We start from the raw sequence: 13,595 nt of genomic DNA on the forward strand, positions 1-13,595 counted from the left end.
ACTTCCTTCATGTCTTACAACTCTTACAGAAAATGAGTTCACTTTCTCTTTCACTTGGCCTTGGAAGTTCACTCAGTTTGAATAAGATAGGTCATTGTAATTTCTCAAATTTAATTCGTTGTGAATGCCTTAAATGATTCATTGTTAAAGATTCCAATTTATGCATTGTAATCTTAAGTAGAGTTCATTGTATGTTTTAGGGAGTTTACTGTAAATGCCTCTTTTTGGCTAAAATTATGTGAATTCTTATCTAAGTGGTAAATGATGGACCTCATGTTTATTTGCTTTTAAATTCATGAATGTTTTACTTGATTTTGCATGAAATGTTATTTTATGAAAATGTCATTTTTCTTATATTTTGCATATGCCATACTTAGTACATTATTTGTACTAACCCCATACTTTTCTATACTATAAGTATAGGTTGGAATCATTTTGAAGGTTGAAGTCTAGAAGGTGAAGCTTGGAAAAGTCCTCTCAAGACAAAGTATTTCCTTATATATTCGAGGGCATAGTCCGTGTCTAAATTACTTAGTTAAGAAATTACTATGTATTCCTTTGAATGTAATGGGCTGTCCCTAAGTTAATTATGTCGTATATTAAAGTTTGGCTTGTGAAGATAAGATTTTCTAAGTAATTATAAAATATTATTTTTTATATCAATTGTTCATGAAATGTTTTAGTTTCGAACTACTTTTCATGCATTATGGAATGAATTCTAGTTTAAGGGCTTGTTTAATACCCCAAATGGCCAGGTGTCCCCGGTCAGAAAATGAGCGTTCTCCCTAACTTCAAGGGGGTACATTTGGGTCGTGAAATTAGACCTCTGAGAGGTCGACGACGCCGTGTGGATATGTAAGAGTACTCTAACTTCTATGGGGTACTTTGGGTCGTTTCATCTTCAACTTATACTTACAGAGTATATAAAAGTAAGGGGTTAGTAATAACAATGTACTAAGTATATGGCATATGCAAAATAAATATGCAAAAAGGGACATTTTAGTATAAATAGAACTTTCCTGCCAATTACGTAAAACCTTCATTAGTATATAATAAATATAGTATAATAAGTCATAATTTAGAACATAATAAAAGGTTTCCATAATTTTGGCCCAAAGAGTCACTTAACAATGAACTCCAAAAACATTACAGTTAGCAAATTTATACCAAAAAGTGTGAACTCCTTTCCTTTGAGGTTTCTCAAACCAATTTATTCTAAGAATCACTAAGGTAAGAAATAAAGGAACTACCATACACCCCCTTCAATACACACCTAAGTGATCCTTAGAACTACCATCCATAGGCTTACCTTGTACGAGAATCAAGTTCACACTCTATAATTAGACATTAGAAGAACATACATGCATGTAGAACTTCATATAAGTACCCTTCGCCATGTGGAACTATAAGTTACACAAAGTGCAATATGACAATAGCGTCGCATATTACTACTCCCACTTTGTGCTCCTTGAGGATTCAATGAGTTTAGGTAAACTACATTCATCATTCATAAACTTCATTTTACAAGACATAACTTTAACGTACATTAATAACATTAGATATTAAGTCACATTTTAATGACCCACATGTATACCTTAACAATTACGGTATTCTTAGGTAATGTTACCATGTACTTGACCTCTCAAAAGTCTTGTACAATCCCTTTGACATTGTTTATCAGTATGTGTTTGAAAATTAGAGCTAAATTAAAAAATTTTACATGAAAAATCGCAAAACATCTTTAATATTAAAATCGTAGAAAAACACTAAGTCTCAATATATGCCAATCGTAGACTCAATAGCACTTGGGACATGGCCCATACAAGTAGAATATAGACACTACTAGAAAACCGGCCTATTCCAACACAAGAATAATCAGTGGCATAGACTCAAAAAGTGTTGCAATTGCATTATGGCAACGGAAACTGGTGCTTTGCATATAATCCTATTGCGATATGTCTATAGTAACAATTTTATTGCAACAGTTGTGAACTGTTTCAATACACTATTTATAGCAACAATTATTCTTTAGTCTGGATAACACTATTATACGATTGGTGCAACAATTGTGAACCGTTGCAAAAGAGCTATAGAAACAACTTTATTATACAGCTTAGTCTACTCTATTACAACGGTTCTTCTAAACTATTGCAACAATGTTATTAAGTTATTGCAATAGACTTTTTAAATTATATACTATAATATAATGATGGAAAATATTAAACCAATTTGTACTTCAACTATTCCCGTCCATATATTAAAGTTAAGTACACATGATCTTGATTGACAATTAAATAGTTAACATACATTGATGTTCACAAAAATTAAACCTAAAAATAAAAATAATCCTAGAATGTTCAATAATTGGCATTTATTAATGTTAACAAAATAAGGCCAAAAAGTAGAAAGTAATGAAACCTTTAGCTTGATCCTATGTTTCATGGTAAATCTCATAGCCATGTATATCTTCTGCACATCGCTTGTATATGCTCCACCTTCAATCACTAGGATGTTAACTATTGGATAAGAGAAAGGAATGGATGTAGTCACTAGGGATATCGCCTCCTGCTGGTGTTGTTGTTCTCTCGTCTTTGCCAGAAGAGAAAAAGAGGCAACGCTGCCTTGATCTTGCTGGCTAGAGCTTGTTGTTTCTGTCGATGGAGCCCGCTCGCTACAGCCTCTGGCTGTTGTTTCTCGCCGGGGGAGAAAAGGTAAGCAGTGATGAGTGGAGGAGGAAAAGAGATAGCATGCGCCACTGCTATCGTGAAGGGTTGGGATTGAATTTTCTTTAAGGGTTTTGCCCTTGGTAGTTTAAAATAGATAAACCAGTTCTTTTTGTCTAGATTGTTGATTTTAAAAGAGATGAAAGGCTGAGATTCAATACTAGAGATCAACACTTTGGATTAAAATGAGGTTTTTTTATTTTAATTTTTTCAGTTAATTAAAAAAACTATTTTGGCTAGTGTAGTGAAATAATTGGATGGAAATACATGAGGGAAAATAATTGGCGGAACTGCTGCCATAAAATACCCAAGGAGACAATTTTACAAACCGTTGCAATATAAAGATATTATGTCAACAATTGCATTACTAGTGCAACGATTTAATTCTCAAAGTGTTAAATTAGGTCCAGTTGTCTATTGCACAGGTTATAACCAATGTGAATGAATCCATCGCAACATATATTTAATTTTTGCTAAATAATTGTTACTACATGCATGTTTTCTAGAAGTGAGAATTACTTCTTGTATTTCAATGTAATGCAATTCGAAAAATGCACATTTTTTCCAAACTTCATAAAAAATCAGGGAACTTCAATTCTAGTCATATTTATTATAAAGAATGACTAACCTTAATTACCAAAAAGATGAGGGTAACGGGACTTCATGTCGGCTTCGGCCTCCTATATTTCACCCTCAACTAGATGGTTCTTCCCTAACACCTTTTCGGAAACCACCTCTGTATTCCTTAACCTCAAAACTTGCATACCAAAAATTTGCACCGGAAATTCTTAATAATAGAGGTTATCCTTGACACCAAAACACTCAATAGGAAGAGTGTACTCGGGATCACTTATACACTTCTTCAACACAAAAATATGGAAAACTAGATGAACAGAAGCCAATTCACTTGGAAGTTTCAATTCATAGGCAACCTTACCAACCCTTTGCAAGATTTCATAGGGACCCGCATAACGAAGACTCAACTTCCCTTTATTGCCAAATATAACCAGTCCTTTTAGTGGTGAAATTTTAAAATACACCTTATAACCTTCTTCAAACTCCAAATCCCTTCTCTTATGATAGGCATAAGACTTTTGCCTACTATAGGCCATTTGAAACCATTTTTTTATTATATGAACATTTTCCAAAGTATTATAAATAAACTCGAGACCAAGAAGCGAAGGTTCACTCACTTCAAACCATCCAATATGAGACCTATACCTCCTACCATACAAGGCTTCATTGGGAGCCATGGAAATTGATGAATGAAAACTATTGTTATAAGCAAACTCCACCAAAGATAAGTATTTATCCCAACTCTCTTTAAAATAAATAATGCATGCCCTAAGCTTATCTTCAAGGGTTCGTATAGTACGCTCCGCTTGACATTCCATTTGGGGATAACCAATTCTTTCAACTCCTTTAAGGCTAGATCAAGGTGTTGTTTGCGTCTATTGCACAGTTTTGGTAACTTTATTTCCATGTTTTGGGTCCTTCACTAGGTCCCCTTATGGATCCCAGCATCATCCCACCTCAATTTCAACTACGACAAACACGTAAAACTTGATAAAACACATAACGACGCACAAACACTTTCTAAGGCATACCTTCTGAACATCATGAACGTTCTTGGATGTTTGACCTCTAAACATCACCAAACTTTATACACTACCTCAAAACATCACTATTGACCATTTTAACACAAAATTAACTCATGAGACACATGCAAACCTTTAGTTGAATCTAATTGATTTTGGGAACATTACATTCTCTCGCAGTTAGAATAACATTCGTTGTGAATTGAAACTAAATTTTTTTAAGGACTTCAAGGACTCAACTAGAATAATATAACACTTTATATTATTGTCAAAAACATCATAGTTAATACATAAACTTATCAAGGAACACAACTACACATTGAAATGAAATTTGACAACATAAGTAACCTTTTAAACTATTTTCACAATCAAAAACACACCCTTATATCTGTATTTATGGAGGAACTACCTTCTCCCACTTTAAACATGCTCACATACATAACTTGTACACACACTAAAACAAAATATCATGAAAAAATGCAATTAAGTCAAATTTTTGAATCCTTTAAAGTGAATACAAAAACATAATATTGAAACATGCTAAAAATTCATTAATTCACCTTTAAAGTAATATTAACAAGAAGGCATGACAATATGAGAAACAAGATCAACTAAACTCATCGAAAGAAACTCCAACAATATAAAAAGGAGATAAAGAATTACCCTTGCCCTCTTTACGGACTAGTTCCTTACTCGGTCCCCATTATATAAAAATGAGTCTTCATTGGAGCTTTAGGATATGGAACATCTCTAGGGGTTTGGCTGATCTCATTTCCCTTTGACTTGATGTTAGGGCAGTCCCTCATGTTGTACTCTCAATCTTGACATAAATAGTCTTATAGCATAAGTAACAATTACCAAATTTGCACCATTACATAAGTCTGAATAAAATAGGAAATAAATACTAAGGGAACATGCTCCCCTAGCCTAAACCTATTACTAATCTATAAACGTAACAACAAGCATACACGAATGCATGAGGACCTACTAGGTCTTGATGAAAAGCTTTGATATCCGAAAAGCTGCAATAAATGTCTTTAACATCCTCCCGAACCTGCACTTAAAATAGTATAATCTATGGGATTAGTACGCACTTGTACTAAGTATGGGTGTATGCAAGTACACACCAAAGACATGCATGATTAAGAACATCTCTTTCCAAACAATATGTATTATTGAAAGCCAAGAAAATGTGACTTGAAAAATCATATTAGGAAAGTCATGCTATGAGAGTAATATGCATCATCATTCTTTTCATATTTCACCTAGCACATAAAATATTTCATATAGAACATAAATATATCACATATAATTCGTTTATATACCATGGATATTGGAATCACGGATTTAACATTAGGACTTCCAAACTGAGGGCTCAACCTATGTGACCTCAACATGCGAGGCTTCTTTAGCAAACATAGAGTCTGCTTTTTTTATTCATACATATGTCACATTATTCATTTCATTCGTTTGTAGGTTGATATAAATACCAGCTATACCTAGGATGAAGTTTAAGACCCTCATCGGGATCATGAAGTGCAATGACAAAGAATGACCTAATGTATTACCTGAATCTGATTTAACCTCCTGATCTTCTTGGACATATATCTTCAGTATAATTCATTTCATTATTGTTCATACATTGAGGAACTTCAACTTTAACCAACATAAATTATGAGAGCATCATGAAATCCGGTGTCTTCCCCACACCAAAAAGAGGTGGAGTCACTATCAAAGGTGAAACCAAAACATCCCTAGCTCGCTAAGGTGGAAAACCATTGGCTTGTTTTCGATGTTGGCATCATAGTCAAAGACTAGGAGATTAAGGGAGTCCCATACCCACCTTGGTGGACAGTATCATCTAATGAGAATTACGTGAACCTCCTAATTTCACGAAGGAAGGCATCACCACTCATAGCTAGCCTATTGGTGCTCCGTTTAAAGTTCCTATTACATTCAATTCATACGCATGATGTAGTCATAGATGAGTACATGGTGTATCATCTCTTCTTTACGCATTAAGTGTGAAATGTCCTTGCATTTACATATAGTGTGTGATTGATACTTGCCTCTTAACATTTAACACTCTCTTACGTGAGTTCCTTTGGTGACCTTATATTGGCGTAGGTACAGGTTGTCTCACTTGAAATAGCCTCACATTGTTGTGACACCATGTTCTTTGTTAACATATTTTCATTTCATCTTTACTAACCTTTCATTATTTGTTCATCGGTTAGATTTGCTCTGTTATAAATTGCATTTACTGACATTTGCTTTTTAGGCATAGATGCAGCTTGTTTCACTTGCACTAGCCTATAGGTGAGTATGTTTTTTAACATTTACTTAGGCTTAGTTGCGACTTGTCTCACAATTTATCTTAGCCTCTTATAATGTTGTCACCATTTTAATTAGCATCATAGTACAATATAATTACTCACCTCATTACGTGAATGTTCATTTCTTAATTTTACAATGTACTCATGGTACTACCCATTTTGGGTTACTCATATTTGGTTGTGTTTCATGATATTCTAAGCATGTGTTGTGTAAGACTCATGCATTTTACACATTCAGCCAAGGGACCCAAGTTCAATCCCTAGTTGTTGCTTTTTATTTAATTATAGTCTCACAATTGAAGCCAAGAGGACCCATTTAATTATAGTTTCATGATTGTAGCTAAAAGGACCCATGTGTGAATCCCTTTGAGCAGCACTTTTGTTTTCAATTATTTAAAGTTCTAAGTGTCTCCATAAATTCGGCCAAGAAGATCTGGGATCGAATCACAGTGGCCTCACCTTTTTATTATTTTATATTTCTCACAATTTCAGCCAAGAGGTCCATGTTCGAACGCCTTTGGCAGCACCTTATTTATTTATTTATTTAATTTATTTTGATGTGATATTTATTTATCTCACACCCTTTTCCAAGGAGACAAGTTTGAGTCCCCTCCTTCTCACTATTTTCTTTTTTTTTTATTTTAGGGCTTCTTTTAATGAGCCTGGTTCGAATCCCGTCTCTCTCCCTATTTTCCTTTCTTTTAATTTAAGGCTACTTTTTTGTGCTAGTACCTTAAGGTTATCGAGATTCACCCCCAAATGGAAGCAAATATTTCCCATCATCCATACTAGTGTCTAGCCGAACCCATGTTCCATTAATATATAATTTTAGTTCACTTTATTACACTTAGTCTAGGAGTTTAAATGATAGTTTTACATATACTTTTAAATAATTCATTAAGGACCTTACTTTTACTTTTTTCTTCAATAACATAACAATTTCTTTTTGCATGTTAAACACACAACATTTTATATCACATGATTTACCATTTTCTTCAAGTGAACCATCATAATACAAATTAGGGAAAATCAGCATTGTTGGTGCACATATGACATTCAAAATTCGGACGTACTGAACAATTCATAAACATTCCAAAACACACGCATTGCACACAATAACAATAATTCCTAGATTAAACTACTACAAATCATACAAACGCATACATCAATTCGTTTATAGTATCTAATGACAGGGGCATGCAATGAGTACAACCTTAGTTTTAAGATTGGATTTAAACTGAACCTTAATGAACTCTTGCGGAAGGAACCAAGAGAGAAGAAAACACATACCTTTTCAGCCTTGACAACCTGCAATAACCACACGCCCCAGCCCACACACAAACCTTTCTTCTGATCTTTGATTCTTGTTTGCAAGTGAAGTTCTTTACTTAAAACACTTAGGCATACGAACTCTTCCTTTTGTTTTTTGATGGATGAAGCTAATAACACTTTTATAATAATGAGTTTGCATATGTTTTGTTTTGGAACTGTGGTATAAGGCTGAAAATGTTTTTAGGAGTAAATTAAAGAATTAAGAGTGGGCAAGAAGCACAGTGCTAGTGGGAGTTGTGTGCCCCTTGTTGTTGGAATTGTTGTTGACTTATTCAGCACAATTTTAATTACAAAAATCAGATTATAATTATATATTACCTTATTATAATCCTTTCATCAGGTTAATAACCATGGCAGGAGATGGTGGTGTCTGTTTTAACTTTTTAAATGCCTATTTAATGATGTTTCTGATTGGTAAAGATTTTTAAAAAACAGTAAAGAACCAATTTGAGTTATCATTTAGGTTGTATGTTGTGAACATACATGTTTGTACTTAGATTTTTCCAAACTTTCTCATCTTTATTAATGGTACATGTGAAGCTTACTCCACAATTCAATAAATCAATTTACATGCGAATGTTTGTATGTACTAGTTTATTTACTTATATGTTTTAAGATTCCCCACCCAAAATTTACACATCCAATGGTAGTGGTTCTACTATATGTGAGTTATTATAGTGATTCAAAATGTTACATATCTTCCTAATTGCAACTTAAATATAATCACATTAAACCATAGGCTTTCTCTATATGTAGATCGCCACTAATATAGATTGACAAAGATCAGGCTTAACTTAGGCTTGAGCAAAAGGTATGACATAATTTTGTAACTTCCACCTTATTTCTCCTTTGACGTGATGTTTAATCATTTCAAGCACTCATTTTTCTCTTCAACAAAGGCATGTGCACACATTGAGCTAGTACCAACAATTTTCTTGTTTTCCTTCATTTATTTCTTTCATCTGTGAACTCAATTTAGCACATCTTATTTTGAAGTTTATGGTGATATATGCGGTTAGATCTACTCATTGTTTTATTGGTGCACAAACCCTGATACTTAGGTTTTTGCCTACATCACCACATCATCACTTTTTCTCCCCACAATTAGGTTTTTGCCTACATCACGACTTGTTCAATTTTTCTCTCCAAAACTTAGGTTTTTAGCCTACATCACAAATTATTAACAATTAGGGAAACATGAGTGTGCCGAAAATAGAGGATTTTAAACAATCAAGGTATATATCCACGTGACCAAAAAATTGGGTTCAGTCTCACTGGGGATGACTAAGATTACATCAATGGAAGATAAATTTGGGGAAGAGTGGTTAATCAAAAAGGGTACAGATTCATCTTTTAAGCTAAGTCATATATAGAATTTCACCTAGCAATATATTTTGGGGAAAGTTCTAAACAACATGCATATACAAGAATGATTCAAAGTTTTACCGCACAAGACATCATTACGAAAACAAATTATCAAGCTAACCAAATGACTTTTTATAAACTATATCGTGAAGAGTTTACTCCTGATTATAAGTCATAAAGCGAAACAACAAATGTATAAACCATGACTAGAGCTAACTTTTAATTCAGTTCTTCCAATTTTGAAAATATTTTTAACCTTATTTGTCAAATGACATAAATAGCGTCGTAGGCACACAAAATAGAGTAGCCTCTACCTCAATGCGTGATCACAAAACTGACGTGTGGATCGTGCACAACAAGATAGTGTGGAATAGAATGAGCATAACTTCGTGTATAAATATTGGATTGACAAATGGTTTGATAGATTAAAAGCTAGGTTCAAATAGCATCAATTTTATAGGTTGTAGATAATCTAAAATTTGGTATCATGGGATATATGGTAAATTAAAATTTACTATTGCATGAACTCGTATGAAAAAACTTAACTAGTAGAAAGACTTTGAATTTGACTTTGTGATAATGGTCTCTTATAAGTCTTAACTACATCAAATATACTTTCCTTGCTTAGGAATAAACTTTAATAAATGTATAACAATTAGAAATCATTGAGCTCGGCCTATACGCATACGGAGAAAGATTTAGATCTTTGCTTAGAAAATGTGGGGATTCTCATTTGTATCAATTATATATTCTGTCTCTCTCTCTTTCTTTATACATGTGATATAATAGATTTTAATACAAATTATACAAGAACGGTTGATTGAAGTGATTCTAGAACAAACAAATATAAATTGCATAAGGCCGAATGAATACAAGTGAAACAACAAATATTGAATGTAAATTATACAAGAATAACTTATACAACAATGACTGAGTACAAATGATACTACAACGAAAGAATAAAAGTGATACAACAAAGATTGAATCCAAATGATACCAAAGCGAACGAATGCAAGTAATATATGTGAAAATATAGAATACAAATTAAATGATCGGATGAATATAAAAAATATATTCACATGATACCTACAAAATATGTAAGTACATAGAGAGGTAAACACACAAAATGTAAAGATAAAGAGAGGTGAACAATACAAAATACAAAGAAGACAGAAGTGAATATAAAAAAAATAAAAAATATAATGAGGGAGAGAGGTAAAAAAAAAATACAAGGAAGGATACAGGAAAATATCAAAATTATAATGAGCGAGAAACGTGAAAATACAAAATACAAAATACAATGAGAGAAGGGGGTGAAAATACAAAGAGATAAATAAGGGTGAAAATCGAATACAAAGTGGGAGGGAGGAGAGAGGAAGATATATATATAGAGAGAGAGAGAGAGAGAGGGAGAGAGAGAGGAGAGTGAGAGTGAGAGAAAGGGGAGAGAGAGTGAGACAAAGGGAGAAAGACAAATGATATTTTTTCTCTTTTTACCGTAGCATCTCAAATAGTATATCTATATATTTATAATACCAAATTGTTTTACTCATTTTTTGAAGTTTCCTTTAACAATAAAGGCTCATGTGTCCAGATTTTATATTTTCAAAAAGAATGAAAAATTGTAAAACACACAAGCTAACCTATAAGGACCCTAATAATAAATTAGGATGAAGTAGAGCTTCACTTGTGTTTTATGAGTTAATAAATTTATAAAATATTGGATAATGAATTTTAAAGTCTAATTTTGAAGAGTTTAAAGGTTGAACGTCAAAGAACGACCATGACATTCAGGAACTAGTATTGTGAGTTTATGTGTTTATGTGGTATGTGGTTGTAATGAGATTTTTTTAATTATGTTAAAAGGGTTAACATATTGGTAGGTTATAGTCTCTAAGTTAAGGGGGTGTATAGTATTAGTGTTGGGGTGCAAGGTCAAGATCCATGCAAAATAGGGTCAAGCACTATCCTTGGGCCCAGGCTTTCTCAAAACAGTGGCTCACTGCCTCAAGACCACGGGCACCAGAAGGAGCTGTGGTGTCCTAGACTTACTGTCCTAGTGGGCGTGGTATTGACTTGGGCACAAGGTGAGAAAGGCGTCCAAGATAATGTACAAAAGGCAACATAACCACCACGACTCATGGTGCCCTAGATAGTTCGTGAAGTGGGTTTTCCAAGTTACTTAGCCCATGAAAATGGGCAAGCTCCAAGAGAGGTACTGCCCAAGGGATCATGAACTGTTAAAAATGGTCGTGAACCACCTTCATAACTCGTGAATGTGGGTGTGATCCCTTACAGGGTTGTCCCAATTTGGTAATTTCAAATAATTCTTATATTAGTTTTTATTCAGCAGCAGTAATTTTAAAAGATTTATACCATTAATATATAATGTTTTAAGTCAAAACCTTCTGTTAACACATTAATTCAAAAACCTTCAAAGTTGTATCTCTCAAATATTCTCTCAAGCTTAAGGAAGAAGAAGAGGAGGGAAGCTAGGGTTTCAAGTTCAAGGTCTTCATCACAAAATTTCATAGGAATTCCTAATACTAAGGTAAGGTGACTTTTAAACTAAACCTATTTTTCGCTTTAAAGACAATTCTCAAATGGTATTCATGTTTTCAAAAGTGATGGGAAAAAAAAACATCATCTAAATTATGTGTTCTTGCGTTAAATGATTTCAGCTGATGATTTATGATATTATTAATGTATGATCATGATTTTAGAAAGAAAAACTCTTTGCACCCATGATTTCACTAAATTCCTAAAGTTGGCTTACAAAGTGGGTTTGATGATTGTGATTGGTTATTGTTAGAATTGTGTTATATGTTGTTATTTATTGTTATCTAAGCCTAGTTATGATGATTTGTTGGAGAATTGAGAAAAAGTGTTCATGGCTTGGATGAATGGTAAGTTGACCTAACTTTATCTTAATATATTAGAATTGTTCTTGTGTGGTATGGTCCACTTATGGTGACGGTGTTTATATATATATATATATATATATATATATATATATATATATATATATATATATATATATATTATAAGTGGGAAGCTCCAACTTTCAAAGTTGGATTACCATTTTACCTCTCCACTAAATCAAAATAAATTAATTTATTTTTTCAATACTAATATTTAATTACATAATGATAGAATATAAAATCCAACAACACTTTACTTTTTTAGTTATGACATAATGATTATAATTAAATTAGAGTAGAAAATAAAAATGTATAAAACTCTTCGAATTTTGTGATTCTTTGAATTTGAAATTAACATAAATTTATCTATCATGAAACAAAAATGTATGAAACTATTCAAAGCTTGTGATTCTTTGAATTTAGATACTAAAATAAATGTATCTATCATGATTCAATGTGCCCCATCAAAACCTTGGTTGGTGAAAAAATTTGATAGGTGAAAAGACAATTAAATATCAATATAAATACATGTTTATTGCTTCCTAGACTATCATTCTTTTCTTTTCTATCATCTTCTATTCTCTTTATCTCTTCCTAAATTATGATATGAATATATGTCGTCACAAGAAGCAAAGTAGAGATAAGAAAAAATAGTTTCATTTTTTAATTAAAAGAAAAAGCAAGAGACTCTTTCTTACAACATAGTTCAACTTTAAACTTAACAGTTTAAGATATAACTTAGATATTTTCTTAGACCTTTTTTATGTTAGATTATGATTTTAAGTTTTTCTTTTTTATTTTGGAGTTAACATATGATTGTTTAAAATGGATTTGGTATGCAATCCATATTTTTATGGAATTATGTACTTGCTTTGTTATGAAAAAACTTCTTCGTTTTTGTGTTATTATGCTTGTAAGTTTTATTAACTGGCCAAACTTATATTAATACATGATGAGATTGATAATACTTGAATATTTTGTGCAAAATATGTTTTTATTTAAGTAGAAGTAATTAAAATAAATACTTAATCGTGGTGTTAGAGGAACTAATAATGATTTAATAACACACACACACAGAGACACACACAGATATATATGTATATATATATATATGTATATATATATAGAGAGAGAAAGAGAGAGTTTTATTTTCATGGGACTAACGTGCAAAGCACGTGCCATGAACTAGTATACATATATACACCGCCACCATAAGTTGACCATACCACACAAGAACAATAAAATAAGAGAAAATATGTGTGTGTGCATATGTGTATTGTGATCATGGCCTTGAGGGCATGTTATATGATTAATTGACTT

The sequence above is a fragment of the Solanum lycopersicum genome, chromosome 9 (genome assembly GCF_036512215.1).
Source record: "Solanum lycopersicum chromosome 9, SLM_r2.1".
Taxonomy (NCBI): Eukaryota; Viridiplantae; Streptophyta; class Magnoliopsida; order Solanales; family Solanaceae; genus Solanum; species Solanum lycopersicum.